Here is a 19,964-nt window from a genome sequence, read left to right on the forward strand (position 1 = left end):
CAAGCATGCTTAGCTCACAAAACTCCTTTGATAAAAGTTTCTGCTGGAAGGTGCTTCATGATTGGCCAAGGGAAAAAAAAAATAAGGAGGCAATCAGCAATTGAGCAACTCTGACAAAGTTATAGGCTAAGAGTTAGTAGTGTAGAATACCATATACATGAGAAAGCATAGGAAGCTATGAGTCAAATAACAGGTCAATATCTGAGACCCAGCTGGAAAAACAAAGACAGAGAGAGAGAGAAAATGGGTAACAAAATACATAAACCAAGCAAAGACATGAATTAGGAAAGCCATAAACATAGCACAAAAGAATGTCAGTTTCAATGATAAAAATGTTGCAGTTAAACAGTATAATAAGCCAGCCACACCTGGGTTAAGAGGACATGATTGTTAATATCCAATCAGAATAAAGTGATGTTTGAACTCCAAGAATAATGTATACTTTGGTAATTAAATATATAATCAGTATTCATGATGCTGGAGAGATTGTAGATAAGAGAAATGACAAGCTAGAGGGGAATTATATTGTGTTATACATATATATGACAAATAATTAATTACTGAAATGCACATTTCTCCACGAGTCATTTTTGTAGCATATTTTTACATAAAATAGATAGAAAGCCAACTCGATTCATTTAGGCCAAGGGAAAAAAAAGGCACTAATGTGCTATTTATATGACTAAAATTTTCAGGGGAATGTTAGCTTCAGGCATGGTTGGATCCAGAGACTCAAACAATATGGTCAGTATTCCATCACTTTCCATTTCTTGGTCCAACTTTGTTTCATGATGACTACATTTTAAGTATGGCCTCTCTATATTACAGGTACTGATATTTCCAGCCTTGCCTTTTCCTTACAAAAACCAATCTCTCACCCCAGAAAAATAAATGAATAAACCTTCATAATATTTCATGACAATTTTTTTATTGGAATTGAATCTTGTGCACCAACTTTCTTCATGTATCAGTCTCTGAACTACAACCAGGGATAAAGAATCTATATGAGCCATTGCCCACTCCCCAGGCTAGAACTGGAATAAGCTCAACCAAACCATATGGACCTAGAGAGAGGAGGACTGTTCTCAGATCAAAAATGGAGTCACTGTTATCAGAATCATGTTTTAGATTAGTATTTCTCAAGCTAGGTTGGTAAGGAAGAACGTGTATCAGGATCTTAGAGCTGGGAAGAAGAATTCTTTGATTTTAAGTAGGGGATATGGAAAGAAGGGGGAACATGTATTGAATAAAACTGAGAACTACTATTTGAAATATATTACTGTCTATGATAAGGATATAATCTATGCTATTTCTATATCCAGATGTCCACACAACATACATATGTTGTTTTCTGATCCAACTTTATCAAAAATAATGGGAACCTTTCTATTTACCATCAACCTACTTGGTCCTAAAGAAAGAGAAACTGTCCAAGTTCATTCTCTACCCAGTCTAACTTTTATTAGAGCTGCACATGATAAGCATGCCTAGTATAAATAAATCATTCATCACAAAACAAGTAACATGAGGTAGTGGAATCTGTGTACAAGTGTGGTTGTAAATATTATATGTTACTACTTACTCTGACATTTCCCCAAACTTTAATTATCTACTTTCAAACTTTGGATATGTTTAGGATATTATAATATATGTCTAAGTTTCTCTTAAAAATAATATCCAAGTACATTTGCCATAAAAGGAACTCTGGGCTTAAGACATTTAAAGCCACACTATACTATACATTTTAGTGAACCTCTATTGCATTCTTATATATAAAAGACTCTAATGCACATAAGAATCACATTGTTTATGCATTAAATTACTGAAGACACAATTATATAATGTCATATGTTGTTTAGAAAATGTATTGATTCACATATTTTAAGGCTTTAGTCTATTTATGAAGATAAATCACCACAATTCAATTTGAGAGCATTAAAAAACAATAATCTCTGCTACAACACAGCAAATGATATGAAAATATGTTACAATGCAGTGAATACAAGGTATGAAATATGAAAGAAAGTTTGTATAAATGCCATCCTGGCCAAGTGTGGTGGCTTACACCTAGCACTTCGGGAGGCCAAGGTACGTGGATCACAAGGTCAGGAGTTCGAGATCAGCCTGAACAACATGGTGAAACTCCATCTCTACAAATACAGAAAAATCAGCCAGCCATGGTGGCACATGCCTATAATCCCAGCAACTCGGGAGGCTGAGGCAGGAGAATCACTTGAGCCCGGGAGGTGGAAGTTGCAGTGACCTGAGATCAGCCACTGCACTCCAGCCTGGGTGACAGAGTAAGATGTCATCTCAATAAAAAAAGTGATCATATAACATGTTCAAAAAGAAAAAAAATGAACATGCAATTATTTTCAAGAGCTGACTTTAATTTTCTATATTTCATTCTAGAACATTAAATGATTTTTTAATTACCATTTACATTATGGCTATTAAACAGATGTCTAGTAAATGTTTTTTGAAAATTCAGGAAATGTGAATATTTAGGAACTTTAAAATTATTTTTTGTGTGTTCTATTTCAGCCACTATTGGTATTTATTTGGACATCCAACTAGGGACTTTTTAAATCTTAAGTTACCTATACCACTTCATCAATGATAATACCATCAGAAATGTAACTAACAATTTTTAATAATCTTTGATGTTCTAAACTCACATATGGATTTCACACGTTGCTTTGGGATTCTTATTTCTCTTTACAGTCTTCTTTGACAGGTAGTTTGCAGATACATTTTTTCAAGTCAGGCATTTTTCAATTATAAAAATATTTTTAATTTTTGGTCATTTCTATATTTGCAAGCATTTATTCCTAGCTGACTTGGTTCTAGCTTTTACTGATTGTTTTTTCTAACATTTCATGATCTGTTCAATTTAACATGTCTGTCAATCAAATTGTTAGCAATCACATATATCCTGATATACATGCACGAAATTTTATCTAATAGGTCACTGTTTATTTTTTAACTTGATAAAAATTAGTTAGGTTAAAGAAAACTATCCCCACTTTTGAGTCTGAGATAGCAAGACTTCTTTATGATGTGCTTTTCTAGACATATGTATACCCAGTCTATAGAGACTGACACCTGAGAGATTGGCTAATTTTTTCTTAATTATCAAGACAATACTCATTCACAAGAGAAAAAAAATAGTTTCATCATGTTGGTACCTAATGGTAAGGGTTGTCCTAGCTGTTTCAGTATCTTTCCCACTTTTGCAATTTATTCTAACTTATCTATGGTTACAGGATGTTTTTTCTTTTAAAACAAATTTTCCCTTAGACAATTTTGAAAGGCTTTGCTATCATCAAATAAATTTTCAATAACAGTCCTCAGTGTTTTTGCATCGTCTGCCCTCATCTCAGACATCCCAAATGTCCTTCGTCAGACCCTGCTGATTTGACTAAAGCCTATAATAAATACACAATTGCCATTTCCTCCCTATCCTTGAGAAGTTTGTCACACGGCCTTGTTTAGTTGTCCCTCACATGCACTTGCATTTAGATAAAAGAAAATGAGTGATTCTGAATAAGTTGACATTTATTCCTCTAAGCATACTACAGTTTTCTCTATCTTCTTAACCAAAAAGGGTTGCATACAATTTAACATTTTCTGAATGACTCAGAGCCATCACATGAAATCTATTCAGCAGAGCATAACATAGCTATAGGAGTGCATATCCTGCTTGGCCTCTTTTAACTGTGTGACCTCATGCAGATTACTTAACATCTCTATACATCCGTTACAAAAACTATAAAATAGGGGAATCAATATGGTTTTCACATATTTATCATAAGGATCACTATGAAAATCCACACAAAGTAAATAAATCTCAGCACATAGAAACAATCAGGAAATTAAGACCACTACAATAACTACTATTATCATCATTACCATTATTACTGTTGCTGTCATCACCACTTTCTCTTTATAGTATCATTATTCTGAGTTGTACAGGCTGACCTCAGGGAGCATGGAGATTATCAGCCTGTATCCTACCTCACCTGCAGACTGCAGTGGCCCTTCAGTTTACCTGGGTCTATTCCTGTACCTCCCTCTTCCTTTCTTTTTTTTGAAGTAGATGCGGGGTAATCAGAAAATAACCTTATTAAATTTTTACAATATAAACCCAAACAATTGCTATTAAAACTCTAAGAGCACAATTCATAAAGTTTAGTACATAGGAATATATGTTGGCAAACTACAGGCCTTATTTATTTCCTCTTTCTGTACTGTGATCCTAATAGAAGAGATACTAGATAAATGACTCTTTGATAATCAAGGGAATAATGGCCTTTTTTTCTGTTTAGTCCCCACTGAGCTGAAAATATTGCACATTGAACCTTTGTCTCAACTGCAGCAAGAAAAAACATCCCACCCATGCATAACAAGGCATTATCAAGTAGAAAACTTCTAAAAACGAAGCCAAGCTCTTCGCACACTGGGATTGTCCTAAGGAAAAAAAAGTGCTCTGGTTCACTCATACTAATCCATCTGGATCAACAAAAGAAGTATTTGTTCTCTTGAACCAAGTAGAATGAGGATCAGGCCACAGAAAACCAAATTCAGAGACTGATTGCTTTTCTGTGTAGCTATATTGGCTCAGAATTTTAAAATGCTAAAAGTAATTCTTGAGAAACATCAGTCTCATGAGTTTCCAGACTATTTTAACATCAATTCTTGACAGTTTGTTTCTTTCATGTCTTTGAGTGGACTCTAATCTCTCAAGTATCAATAACTCACACACACACACACACACACACACACACACACACACACAACTAGACTAGCTATATAATAACATCATCTACAATAGAAAATAACTTACAAACAAAATAGGCAATTTTATTCACACATTTCCCTTCAAAGTAACCAATTTCTTTTTTTCATTTTTAAATACTCAGTGTAGTACTAATTTGTATATGGTATAATTTATAACACTGGCAGCAGTTTCAGTATCTGCAAAATCTTTTTAGAGTCACAAATTAAAAAGGAGAAAAGCATCTTATGAATTCAAATGGATGAAACTTTTTTCAATGAAATACAGAGAGTTAATTCTTGTTAGCATTCATTAAATAAAATTTCATTTCAAAAATAATGTATTACTAATTGGTGTATACTAGGGTCACTTTTTAATGCCAGAACATTGATGTTCTAAACTATTTTGTTGCAGTTATCACTCCCGCATGCTGTGTCCATGTTAGAATTCTTAGCTTTGTCAGAATTGTCTTGAAACCATCTCATCTTGCCCTTTTTTTTTTTAAGAGGGAGTTTTGCTTTTGTTGCCCAGGCTAGAGTGCAGAGGCGCGATCTCTGCTCACTGCAACCTCCACCCTTGGGTTCAACCGATTCTCCAGCTTCAGCCTCCTGAGTAGCTGAGATTACAGGCACCTACCACCACGCCAGGCTAATTTCTATATTTCTTGTAGAGACAGGGTTTCACCATGTTGTCCAGGCTGCTCTTGAACTCCTGACCTCAGGTGATCTGCCTGCCTCAGCCTCCCAAAGTGCTTGGTCATCTTGCCTTTTAATGCTAGACCAAACAATGCAATGGATCAAAACATATAATGATCTATAACTAGAGAAAAACTTTGAGGTTAGATGGTTATTATATAACCAAAGTTATATACAGGCTTAGCTGCAGTTGTAGAGTTTTTGGAATTTTTTTACTTACTGTCAAATGTAGGAGAGAATATTTGCATTAATTTTCTAAGAACAATATAGCAAAAGTAGGCCCAATTGAAAGAATATAACCATTTCAATGGAGAATAGTTCTATTAAAACAACAATGAGTTGGCCATAGAGAGAAGAAAAAAACCAAACAATCACCTGGAGAATGCACAAAACTCAGGCATTAGAGTTATTAGTTACATCTGGAAAATAGATCTAAAGAAAGGAAGGAAGTTGAAAATCTTTCTTAGAAGCAGTTAGAACCCACAGATAACTTCCCTCTCTTGCACTTTATGCAACCAAAGAACTGCTTCTCCACAATCCCTGCAGAAAATCGAAAGTTTATTTTCTTTAAGAAAAAGACTCTTTGGACCTAGAGTTTACCATCACAGTTGACAGCAACTGGGAGAGCAGAAGTAGTAAGTGAGCATCCTACTCCTCATTCACAGCACTCTTTTCTCACCTGGATCCCAGAATACCAGGAGCCAGGCCTACACTCCCCAGGAGGACAATTAGAATGATACTTGTCATGGGAGTCTGGACATTTCATGAGGAAAGTTCTAAAGATACTGGTATCAGGGGTTTCCAAAGAAAACAGCCCATCCAAGACAATCTAGCGTAAGGTACCCAGATGTAAACCCCCATCTAAGTGTTCAGAGTTTCCAATCAGCATTTAAGTGCTTTGGAAATATGAAAGAACATCTTAGAAAAGTTTCTAACAGTAGGGAAACCAAAATAATATTTTTTAAAAAACCAACTTGAAAGAAATCATACCATGTAAGGAAAATAGCAAAAATACTATTATTAATATCCAAATAGTAGAAGTTCTGGAAAGAAAGGAGAAAATTATTAAATAAATATCTCAAATAATTTTCCCAGAAAAGAATATGAGTTTCCAATCAAATGGACCTCTGGGCCCAGCTCAATAAAACATGTCATTGAAATACAGAAAACAGGAGATAAAGAAGATTCTATATGCTTCATGAGAGGAGGAAGAAGTCATAAACAAAAGATCTAATATTAACAGTGCTTTGGACATCTTTAAAATAACGAAAAGCACATTTGGAGGGATCATACCTTCAAAAACATTATACCTTCAGAGAGAGATAATTATTTTTAATTATGAATTCAAAGCCCATTTGATGTAGTCAGGAGTTCTGTTCACTAAATATTTCCAGCTCTCTCCTTCCCTCTTCTGTGTAAAAATAAAAAAGTAGTAAGAATATGATATATAGCCAAAGGAAATAAAATTACTTCTTGAAGAGACATCTACATTCTCATGTTTACTGGAGCATTATACACAATACCCAAGATATAGAAACAACCTAAGTGTTCATCAACAGAAAAATGGATAAAGAAAATGTATGTGTGTTCAAATACATACACAATGGACTATTATACTGCCATAAAAAAGAAGGAAATCCTGCCATTTGTGACAATATGGATGAGACTGGAAGACATTAGGCCAAGTGAAATAAGCCAGATACAGGAAAGCAAGCACTGGAATAATCTCATTTATATGTGGAATCTAAAAATTCAAATTCATAGAAACAGAGTGGAATAGTGGTTAGTAGGGGCTGGATGTTGGGGGACATCAGGATATGTTGACCAAAAAATATAAAGTTTCAGTTCTAACATAAGGTCAGGGTTGTAAAATACAGCATTGGTGGTGATGGATGTGTTAATTAATTCAGTTAATTGTAGCAACCACTACACAATATGTATACAAATTAAATCATCATGTTACACACCTTTATATATGGTATTTGGCAATTGGATATATATTTTTAAAGCATACTACATTGCTTAGTTTTATGTAGCATTTATTCATCATATTTACATGGATCTACCCAAATGCATACCATGATATTTTAGGAAGAAGAAAAAAAGTACATGCTTGATAAGTGAAATAAAACTAAAGTGAAAATTCAGTAAATAATATCTTAAACTGAAGTAAAATATGCAGATACTTTTTAAACTCATGGAGAAAGATACCAAAGGAATCTGCTTGAGACATTTCAAACTGAACAGGAGGAAATATGTGAGAATGTGAATTAATGCGCAATGCTGGTCTGATAAAGTCTGGATAGATTATCTAAGTTTTCTCTGCATGTATAATTGGTCAAAAAGAAAAAGAAGAAGAAGCCACTTTACAGTAAGGTAGCAATCCAAATAATCAATCTAAGTAAGTTTTACTGCAGCCAAACTTGGCCTCCTTATTGGGTTCATAAAACTCATAGCTAGAAGCTCTTTGTAAATGGAATATAGCACTCCTTGTTTAACATGCCCAAATGAAAGTCCTTTTTGTCAAACTCAAAATAGCAACTCATATGACACAGTATTTTTGTCACATTTCACACCACGGGTATGTTTTTACAAAAGTTCAGGCTCTCATTTGTCATTTAGATATTCAACATGTGAGTCAGTGGTCATGTATGTCCCATAAATGTATAATCACATGTGGGTCACAATAAGAAATAGTGTGTCTGCTGAGGCATGTGATAATCACCCTCGGCGCAGTGCAGACATCACTAATATAAGTACAAGATCGATAAGTACTAAACCTTCTTTTCTTTTTTTCCCTCATTTTAAAAGCTTCATCAACATCCTCAAAGCATGTTTTCCTCCAATATTCATCAAACATATCCCTCATCTTCCATAAGAGTTATCCTCCACACGTTTTCTTCTCTTAGCTTCCTACTCTCATTTAAGTGCTATCCTCCACTCCAATACTCCAATCCCATGCCTAACCTAGAATTGCATCCTTGACTGGACTTTCTCTCTACACCTATAACCAGTTTATTTTTACTTCTCTGATTCCCTTTAGGCTTTTTTATTCTTGCATTCACTTTTCTAAAAGCCAACTCACTTCCTTTGAGCTCTATAGCTTGCTGGAGATTTAGGCCTGTAGAGGATTGAGGCTACAGGGTGTGGGAGTGCTGAGAGCCTTGTGATGGAGGAAATACATTCAAAATTTAGGTGAAGTCTTTAGGAGACTAGGAGGCAAAGGAATAAAAGTAAAAGAGAGTAAAAGTCAAGTTGTAACTGTCAAACGAAAGGGAAAAAGTTAAAATATTTATTGATACCCATTGTGTTGACTTTACAATGGGCTTTTATATCTACCTAAGATGGCGTTTTCCTTTTTTTTTTTAACTTTTATTAAGAATGTTAAGTTGATGACCTCTATATTAATTGGTCATGTAATTTCTACTTGTAAGGAAAGTTTTTGACCTTGCAAGAATTAGAACTATACCATCTGAGTTTATTTTGTCCTCTAGAAGGGAAAAGAACACATTATCACAACAGACCTCTCGAGTCTCATTTTCAAACTAATGCATTCCAAAATGCATTCAATTTCTAACAAAGAGCAAAGGATAAACAATTAAACATTACATGTAACAGAACTCTTACCCACCTGCCAACAATTAAACCCAGTAATTAAAAACTGTAGGAGAATTCACATAAGCATATCTTCAGCAACAGTCATACCACGGTCAAAGAGGGGAAAAAAATCTTTCCTAATAAGTTCCTTTTCCATTTCCCAGGCTGCTTTTCTTGACATTAAACAGACACAAGACTTTGTCAACTGTTTCACTTTCTTTAGAAAGAGGGAAATCCCATTCTGTGTCCCCGGGGAGGGCTATTATATACAGATGAATGTATTTTGTTATTTAGTTTAATAAACGTAGTGTTTAGAACAGATGTTAAGGCTTGAAATTGTCCAGAGAAAGGAACAGCTCAGGTGGCAATAATGCAGGCTTCCCGCCTGCTGTGCTTTCTTCTTTGTCTTTGGAAGAGCTACTTTCACAGGTGAGAAGGTATTACAGTATTTATAACCACTCACATCCCCACCACTGGACTGAAGCTGACAAACGGGGTGCTAATTAGTACCAGGAGTAGTGGTGGTGATGGTGGTTTTATGACACAGACATCTGGCCAGTAAATTGGACTAAGAGAAACAACACATTTACAGAAGCACAATTCCAGCCATGCATGGTGTAAAGGGTAAATGTGAGGCCTGTTTTTAAAAGGTAGATTTCTTGAACACCAGAATATTTGGACTTTCCAAGGCTATGCTCTTCTGTGGATGTTCTCATGCACTAGCTACTTATGTCACCAATGAGCCGGAATAATTTTTTTAAACTACACCTGTGAATAAGGGTATGCTTCCAAGAGAGGCAAGATCTTATTTTGAGTGAATGTATGTTTTCTGTGAATGACAGTTTATAAAATAACAAATCTCAGTTTAAATGACAGTCAGAATATTGTTCTGCAAGCTAGGAGGCAATAAAACAGTCAATCCAATCAAATAATAATTTTTGAGTATTTATCAATAATAAAATTCATTACATACACATTATTGTATAAATTGTATAATGCTTCATTTAGTTTAACTAAAATCTACAATTCATAAATGTGGTCAGTACATTTACATTGTCTTCATTGATTTGTGTCTATAGTTGCGGTAATAAAAAGAAAGCATAATATAATGGGGAAAAAAGGTATTTGTTGTTAGGAAAATTGCAGTTAAGCCCCAGGAGCATAGTAGTATTGTTAAGAACAGGATTTTCAATTCCAATGGATTGGGTGCTAAACCTAGCCACTTACCATGCCACCTATTGTCTGGTGTTCAGCAACGCAAATGCCCTGAACCTTCGTTTCCTCATTATATACTCATTGTAGGTATTGACAATACCTACTTTATTGTGTTGCTGAGTGGATTAAATGAGATGATACGTATACACGAAGTAGCAGAATTTCTGATATGTTACAATTACTCATTAAATGGTAGATATTATTAATAATATTAACTATAGTAAGAAAGTCACAACTTTTCTCCATTTCTTTAATCATTCAAGTACAAAGTTTCAAGTTTATCACTAAATGTTTGAGGATTAAATGTGCTATAAACATGATAAAATATGCAAAATCACTTAAAAATTAGTAAAAGCTTCATAAATACCGCTAGAAAGCATGTGTCTTATTTTCTGTTGAAAAACTAGTTTTAATAAAGTCAGGCTTTCCAAAAATATTTTTTGTTGCCAGCATCATTCACTTTGCACACATTCAATTCTTCCAAACCATCTTTCACAAAATGTAAGATGTTTTTCCAGAGTAACATACATGTAGCCTGGAACCAGAAAATATAAGTGCAAAGTGGCTAATTTTATTGTGAGGAGCAGAATGGTGATGGTTTTAAAGAATTTGTCCAGTTTGTAAAAACAAACCAATTAACATTTCAAGTTCAAGGCTTAAAACCACATCTCATAGAGGTGCTATAATGTGATATACCAAAGGAAACAGAGTGGAGAATTCAATTCTCAGTGCATATATTTTTTCATTCTCTTTTTAAAAAGTACTAGATGGTCACAACAAATACACACACAGACACAGACACACACATATCTGCTATAATAAGACATGCCCCACATCATTTCTATCAGGCCAAAAGAAATAAAGGGTGAAAATGGGGCAGATTTGGGGAATTTATTCATTCAGTAGATATTAACCTCATAACTGCCCCAAGGAAGTTTCAGTATAGTGTAAGATTAATGTGACACATTATATTCTGAGATTTTAAAGTTTGAAATTAGCAAATGACCTGTGTAAGATTATAGAATCCAGTAAATTATAAACAAAAAGTTTATCACAAAAATCCAATCACATACAACCTTACGTTTGAATCATAAGTCAATAAATTCTACAAAATCATACATGAAGTGGGGAAAAACGACCTTGAAATGTTCATCAGTTTGTCGAAAGGTAAAAAGTAAAAGTAAAAATAAAATGCAGCTCAGAATTGGTTTCTTAGATTTCCTCAAAGAAGAGAACTTTTTCCAGAAATTTTTCTAACCCAAGTTATAAGAACAGAGAGGCTCCCTGTTACAGCTCTCTTATTTCCTTTAACGTGAGCTTTGGAGCTCTGTGAGAAATCTCTACCATGACAGAGCTTGTTTAGTGTGTACCAGATATTGCATTAATTTCTAATCTATACTTTTAGAAAAAGAAAATTGCAAAGTGACTGCTGGTATTTTTCTCAATTAAAACTTCAGCATATGTGATGATTCTTAAACCCAAGAGTGCATTAAAATTAGCAATAGAGATCTTTAAACCTGTGTATCTGACCCTAGATTCTCCAAATCAGTAAGTCTAAGATGAAGCCTTGGCATTTGAATCTTTTAAAGCCCTGGATAACTCTGATGCACATCCAGGACTGAAAATCTTCACAAACCAACCGAAGGAAATGTCTTATTTTTCTTACCCACCATATTCTCTGGAAAAAATACAGCCTAGATGGAAAAATGTTACATAAAGTTGGACAATAATACCCATTTATATGCTTGAGAGGTAAGTCATTTTAAGCATTGAACTGGCTGGTTGAGGTAAATTGAAGCCAAATTACCTGACAGAATCTTCTGTGGACTGTCACATCTGTCATACTCTGCCTTCATAGATAGCTGGATGATTCATTACTTTCTATAAAACAGAAAATTCCAGTGTTGTCATTAAATAATGATGATATTCATAATAAGAGAAGACAAGCCCATGCTGATTTGAATTCAAATAATTAAATTATTTGCCTTTCCAGAGACTTAGTCTAAGAATCATAGTCATAAAAAGCCCAGGAACTAAGTGATTTGAATACTTCCTAAATTTATAAAAAAAAGAGTCAACTATACATCTTGGTACATTCCATTTACCAACTCAGGTATTCACGTATTGCTTTACTTACCATGTGCAATAAAAACAGCGACAGAAGTTATCACTAAAGATTATACATTATTTTCTAAGTATATTAAGTGTTGCTAGTGTGATTGATAACACGATAATCAGAGATCTGACTTAATAGAGAACAAGACTGAAAAGAGAAAGCAAGAGGCAAATTCTCAGTAAAACTGGAGTAGCTGGGAAGCTTGACCTGCAACTCTACCACAATTAAGTGTCTTATTATCATTAACCAAGTGACCTTAAGGGGGAATGGTAAATCAATTAGGCCATTTGGTCTGATCCTAAGGGATATTTGAAAATAAGGTGCTTAAAAATCAGATGTTTGATAGCTGATTAGTTTAAAGCTTTGTTTGCTAAAAGAGGACATATTTAAATATCATAACATCCATGAGAAAGAAATTAGTGGTCTCACATCACTTGTCAGTTACTTTTAAAAAAAAATGCCAGTGGATATCAGTTTTGTTCTAATTTTTAAAAATGAGAACACTACAAATAACCTGTATTGAGCATTTATGTGTCAGGCACTGTGCTAAACAGTTGACATGCAGGTACATCATTTACTCATCATAATCACATGGCATATGCACTATTATCATCTACATTTTATAGACAGGGAAATTGAGATTTAAACTATTTAAATATCCAAAAATTACAAAATTCTTAAGTGGTAGGACTAAGGTTTAAAACCATGCATGTAGAGCTGGAGGCTGTAAACTGCATTTCATCTATGAATGCAAATCAATGATGATGAATGCACCACAGAGTCTGATTTCAATATATCAAGGGTGAAATGGAAAATACATTAAAAGCAGCCACAAGGCTGGACACAGAGGCTCATGCCTATAATCCTAGCACTTTGGGAGGCCTAGGATGGCAGGTCACGAGGTCAGAAGATGGAGACCATCCTGGCTAACACGGTGAAACCCCTTCTCTACTAAAAATACAAAAAATTAGCTGGACGTCAGGGCATGTGCCTGCTGTCCCAGCTACTTGGGAGGCTGAGGAAGAATTGCTTGAACCTGGGAGGCAGAGGCTGCAGTGAGCCAAGATTGTGCTGCTGAACTCCAGCCTGGGCAACAGAGCCAGACTCCCTCAAAAAAAAAAAAAAAGAACAAAACCGACAAAACAGCCACAAATAAGGCAGAGGAAATTGTTATCTTTATAAATTAAAAAATCGATTCCCAAGCACAATAAAGCAAACATCCAAGCTACTACCGTTTTTATGCCATAACACTAGTCAACGTGTTGGTAGATTCAATTGTATGCAATATATTTTTCATAACATAGCCACCTTGGATGTGTTTATTGTGACAATATTTTTCACGCATACATTTAAAGAGTAAGAAGTTAAATTGGACTAAATTACAATGTCCATGATAAATGTAGAATGCCTATTGTGGTGGTTTTAAAACATGCCTCATATTCTTTCACATTTCTCCCTTCAAAAGATGAAGACTAATTGCTCTACCCTTGAATATATGCTTGACTTAGTGACTGACTTCCATCAAACTAAATGAAATCAGCAAATTAACAAATAAAAATGGCAAAAGTGACAGTGTATTTCTCCTAGTCCACGTTATTGTCTTAGTTCAGGCTGCCAAAAACAATTACCATAGACTTGGTGGCTTAAACAACAGACACTTATTCCTCACAGTTCTGGAGGCTGGAAGTCCTAGATCAGGGTGTTGCGTGGTCAGGTTCTGGTGAGGACTCTTTACCAGGTTGCAGACAGCTGACATCTTGTATCATCACATGGTAAAGAGTGAGGGGTACTAGCACATTTTATCTTCTTATAAGGACACTAAATCCTCATGACCTAATTACCGAACAAAGTCCCTACCTCCTAATACTATCCCGTCAAAGGTTAGGGCACCGATATAAGAATTTGAAAGAGGTAAAACTTGAATGACGTTGGCCAGGCACTGTGGATCATGCCTGTAATCTCAGCAGTTTGGGAGGCTGAGGCGGGCGGATCACAAGGTCAGGAAACTGAGAACATCCTGGCCAACACGGTGAAATCGGTCTCTAATAAAAATACAAACATTAGCTGGGCATGATGGTGTGAGCCTGTAGTCCCAGGTACTCAGGATGCTGAGGCAGGAGAATCGCTTAAAACTGGAAGTCGGAGGTTGCAGTGAGCTGAGATCATGCCATTGCACTCCAGCCTGGTGTTACTAGCCATCCTAAAAGGTATTGAAGGCTCTCTTCCTCACTCTGGCTCTCTGTCTCTTACTCTTTCTCTTTCTTTCTTAATCATCATTCTTTTTGGAAGCCAACCACCATGTCACAAAAAACCTCAAGCAAGTCTACGGAGAGGGACAGTTGACAAAGAACTGAGGCCTCCTGCTAATAGCTAGCACAAATTAACCAGGCATGTTAGCAACCAACCCAATCTGGAAGGGAATTCATCAGCAGCAGTTATGAAGGTGAATGCAGACTTAGTTTACACCATACTGCAATTTGATGAAAAACTTTTAGCCAGTAACATCTAGTTAAGTTGCTCCCAAGTCCCTAACTGAAACTGTATAAAATGTTTACTGATTTTAGCTGCTAAGTTTCAGATTAATTTGTTATGAAGCAACCTAAGCCACCAATAACTAGTATAACCACCTAACCAGGGGAGCATAATATTACAGCTGGAGACAGCTATTGCCTCTCTTTGTGCATGTCAACATTCCTTTTTGTGTCTCAGTTCTCTCACCTGTAAAATGAAGAAATACATTTGCCCCCTGTAGCTGTGAGGATTCAGTGCCATAATTCACAAGTATTCATTACAGAAGTACCCAGCAGACTAAGCCATAAATAAATGTTACCTGTTGTTATTATTATTATTATATAACATTTCTCTTTTGTCCTTGGAGTTTTAGTGGTACTGTGACATCATGGAAGAAGAAAAAGTTGAACTACCTGCCTACGAGTCTTTGCTGTACTTCTTGATTTCATCTCCTTTTTAAATCTCCACAATTCTCATTTCCCTCATCTTCACAGAAGAGATGGTGAGAGAATGTTAAATAATATCATTTATTTTATTTCTTGTTACTTCTTAAAACTTTTCTCATTTGATCTGCATAGCCTTGGCATCCATGAAAATTTCAGCACAGCAGAAAAATACAGAACAAGTTTAAGAGTGTCAATAACCTAAGCTCTAGGAAGTATCAAGGATATAACAAATTTAAGAAGTAAAAGTAAAGTTTTCTACTTCCATTAAGAGAAAAAGCAGTAAGAGATCAGATTCTGGTGTGTCCCTACGAAAGATGCCTGCACATAGCCTAGCCACACTCCTCATCTTAGACTAAGGCTCCAGACTGAAGCAAAACAATAATTTCAAATAGCTGTACAGAACTGCATATTATAGAGAAACTATGTCACTGCCCAGTAGATCCTGGAGAGGTAGGAAGACCCCAGAATATCCCTGCACACTAGACATGACACAGAAGCAATGGCTGCAGGGTGGGTTTAGGACAATGGGCCTCTGACAAGCTCACAATTTCCACTGCCTGCCAGAATAACTCAGGAAGAAAAGAAACCTAGAATTGGGATTCAGCAGACCCTATGAGGACTGTTAGCCAAATTTAAGACACTAAACAGCAATGGCCTGAAAAAACCCACAAAGACCAAGGACCCAATGAGATATACAACTCAACAAATACTAAGCACCAAAGGGTGCTCCAGTCTCATTGCATTGAGCGAGTTATTCGAAGTCCCTTTGTAATTATAATAAACTTCAAAGAAAGGATGACAATTTGCACTGAGAGATTATTTCCATTATACAGTAAAAGGAGGCTTGGAGTAGGTTGTAAAAAGTGAAGTCATAAAGGTAAAGTGAAGTTAAGTCACCTCTGCCTTGGTGACTGAGATTTATGCCATTACAGAGTATATGACATGAAAAAATGTTCAATGTTCATTTAAATTTTCCTATTCCCTACACGTCACTTAGTCAATATCCACAAAATGACTCACTGGAAATCTGACTGGGATTGCTTGGAATCTATGATCAACTTGAGAAGAAACAACATTCTGACAAGATTGAGTCTTCCTATCCATGAACATGGAATATGTCTCTATTTAGTTCTTCTTTGATATCTTTTGTTAGCTTTGTAGTTTTCCTCATATAGATTTGGTACATATTTCCTGAGAAATATGACTTCTAACATGCTGAAACAGAACTAGAAGTCTTCCAAAAGGAAGTCTTTTGTATGCACAGTATTAAATAGCTTTTTCTCTTAATACTACTGCAACTTTATATTGTCTTTCTTCATAGTAAAGTCTCAGGTTTCTTGGAGGGAGTAGGAACAACAGTTTTTTGAAAGATGGAGGATTATTGTAGAATGCCAGAAACCAGATTTTATATTTTATTTGTCCCCAAAAGGCCTATCGTGGTACCAGATTCTACCACTTATTGTAAAATTGAAGCCAAGTTAGTAACCTCTGAGTTTCAGTCATTTCTCTTTTAAAGTGAGAGCAATGACTTACTTCTTGTGAAAATTCAATGACATTTTATATATATATATATAAATACACACACATATATACATATATATAATTATATATGTAACATATATACATATATGTATATGTACACGTATATACATTATATATATACACCTGTATATATATGTGTGTATACACACATATAATTATAATACACACATATAATTATATATGTATATATATACACATATAATTATATATGTGTATATATAATTAAATAACTAAATTATTGTAGTTATATTTATATATTTTTTATTATATGTAATTATAATGTATATAATGCATAATTATATATGTATATATGTGTGTATATATACATATATATATGCTGTCAAATTTAGTTACATTATTAATGGAATTTATTTTTAAACCAACAAAGAGCACTGGATTGTCAAATGAGACACACATGAATTAGAAGTTTTCCCCAGAATCAAGAGGCAAAGATGAAGTGGGGGAAGCTCTGGAATTTCCCTCCAGGCTCCACAAGATCTTCCATCACTATTTGACAAACTTTCTGAACCAGAGTAATAGATGAGGTCCCAGAGAGTGAAGTTTCACCAATCCATAGATTCTATGTTTGCTTACCATAGGTAATCTAAAACAAGGACACCCCACTTTAAGCATTCTATAGATAAGGACATTCCTGCTAGCAATATCAGGTGAGAGTTATCAATCAGCCCAGTATTGAAGGGAGTCACCTGCCTTCTTCCACAGGGAGGCAGTAAATTATTCTCATGTTCTGGTAACAATTATTGGGAGAAAAGTAGATTGCAAGCCACTAATTTTAACCCTTTCTATTTTGTACTATCCTGTTCAATCATTATTAAATTGCAAATGATCTTCAAATAGAAACTCCCCTGGCCATTTGCCCTAAATTAATTCTTCTTTATATCTTGAGACCTTTTCTTTATTCTTTACAAATAGTTCCACATTTTTCCCTTTAAAATATGTTTAGAAAAATATTTATAACAATATCTCTCTTTCTCTCTCTCTCTCTCTCACACACACACACACACACACACACACACACACACACACAATGATTGCTTTTAATCAGAGCTGCTGATATAAGCTATTGTATTAGTCAATATTCATTCTTCTGTTGTGTTATACACAAAGTTGATTTTGGAGCATAAAAATGGAAAACTACTGATTTATAAAAGTATATACTTACTACTCACTCAGAATGACAGAATGAAAGGGGAAGAACACTACAGAGGAACTGATGGGAGAGAGGAACTCTGAAACTTTGTTTTACAACCTTAGAAGTCTGATTTTCTAAAAATCTGCTAAAGTGGAGAGATTTGTTCACTTTACTCAGCTCAAGTCTCTGTTCCCCTTGGTGGTTGAGAGGCTCAAATGGTCCTTTAGTCTTGATGTAATGATACCAGAGAAGTGCCTGTATTGGAAATGAGTATATTTCCACCCGGTGCTTGTATTGGAAATGAGTATATTTCCACCCAAGGACTTTTTAAAGTACCTTTTAAAAATACTTTTTAAAGTACTTTAAAAAATGTTTTAATGAATTTTCATTAAAGTCTTGTTTGTCCTTGGAACATTCTTTTTTAAATAAAGTGCGCTAATTTCTCCTCCCTAAATGAAGTCACCCAATTATGTAGTTAAGTATGTGTTTTTTAAAAATCCTGGGTACAGAACATTATTATGAATCATCTTTGCTTCTTTTCTGTCCTCGGGCACTGAAAATAAAAACGAGATAACTCTCACTGGTTCACAGACATCTTTAGCAACATATTGTCAAATATGATGGCAAAGAAAGTGGTCAAATATCCATAGAGTTCACAAATAACAGGCATTTCCCAAACATACTGTAACACAAAACTACAAGCAACAAGAGTACTGGCTGGGTGCGATGGCTCACACCTGTAATCCTGGCACTTTGGGAGGCAAGCAGGCAGATCACAAGGTCAGGAGTTCAAGACCAGCTTGATCAACAGGGTGAAACCCTGGCTCTACTAAGACTACAAAAATTAGCCACTCGTGGTGGTGCATACCTGTAATCCTGGCTACTTAGGAGGCTGAGGCAAGAGAATTGCTTGAACCCAGGAGGCGGAGGTTGCAGTGAGCCGAGATAGCGCCACTGCACTCCAGTCTGGACAACTGAGTGAGACTCTGTATCAAAAAAAAAAAAAAAAGAAAAAAGTACTGTACCACATCTGGAATATTTTCACACACACACACAAAATGTGATTTGCCTTTGTGGTTATGACTTTTACCCAGGATAAAAATTAGGGTCAAAATTATCAATCAACTCTGCTATTAAGACGACAAAGTGTCCTAACAAAAATCAGTATTAACTCCAAGAAAAAGAATATGCTTACAGAATTCTCTTAATAATTTGGCATTTATTTTCATCTTCTGTTCTATTTCATCTCCTCTCTGCCTCCATTTTATATGATTTATTTCTAGGAACATGATGATACACTTTAGAATTTCCTTTCTTTGTTTTTTACAATTGATTCTTAAATATGAGAACCAGGTTGAAGCACATGCTGAACATCTGTACAAATTCTTGCACTCCAACATGGTTGTGCTTCTTTTGCCTTTAGCAAGGTGCATACTTCGGTATTTTTAGGTCCCATGACTAGATAGACAGAAAAATTGGATATGGAACTAGTTACCTACAAATACATCCTAAGGGTTCTATATCAGTCTTAACTATATGACATATGCTAAAGAAAACTGTTTAAGAAATCTTTGTTATGTTATCAAATTATCTTTCACTGCAAGACCAGATAAAAATTATATTTATTAAACATTTATTTAGTTGTATAATTTGAATGAAAGTTTAGAAGAATAGAGAATAAAAGCAAGCAATAGTATGGGGATAATAAATAAGAAAACAAAAAGTTTTGTAGAAAAACCTAAAGGAGAAAGGGTAGCAGTACAAACAAGTAAGAGAAAAATGATTTTCTAGGAAATATATAACAAATTTAAGAGACTATATATGCTATCATTGTACAGAACTTTTAAAAACCTGACTGTTGGCCGGGCACAGTGGCTCACACCTAAATCCCAGCACTTTAGGAAGCTGAGGT

At 35.0% G+C, this 19,964-nt stretch overlaps 1 long non-coding RNA gene across 1 annotated transcript in view; it reads right to left on the reverse strand.

Moving 5' to 3' along the window:
* Positions 1-19,063, reverse strand: part of LOC118151445 (uncharacterized) — a 134,547-nt gene extending 115,484 nt beyond the window's left edge. The window contains exons 1-2 of the long non-coding RNA XR_004739767.3: positions 18,921-19,063; positions 12,092-12,165 (exon numbers count right to left, since the gene is read on the reverse strand). This is a non-coding gene — a long non-coding RNA (uncharacterized LOC118151445). The remainder of the gene's footprint in view (positions 1-12,091; positions 12,166-18,920) is intronic.
* Positions 19,064-19,964: the final 901 nt, after the last annotated feature.

The sequence above is a fragment of the Callithrix jacchus genome, chromosome 2 (assembly GCF_049354715.1).
Source record: "Callithrix jacchus isolate 240 chromosome 2, calJac240_pri, whole genome shotgun sequence".
In the NCBI taxonomy this organism is placed as follows: domain Eukaryota; kingdom Metazoa; phylum Chordata; class Mammalia; order Primates; family Cebidae; genus Callithrix; species Callithrix jacchus.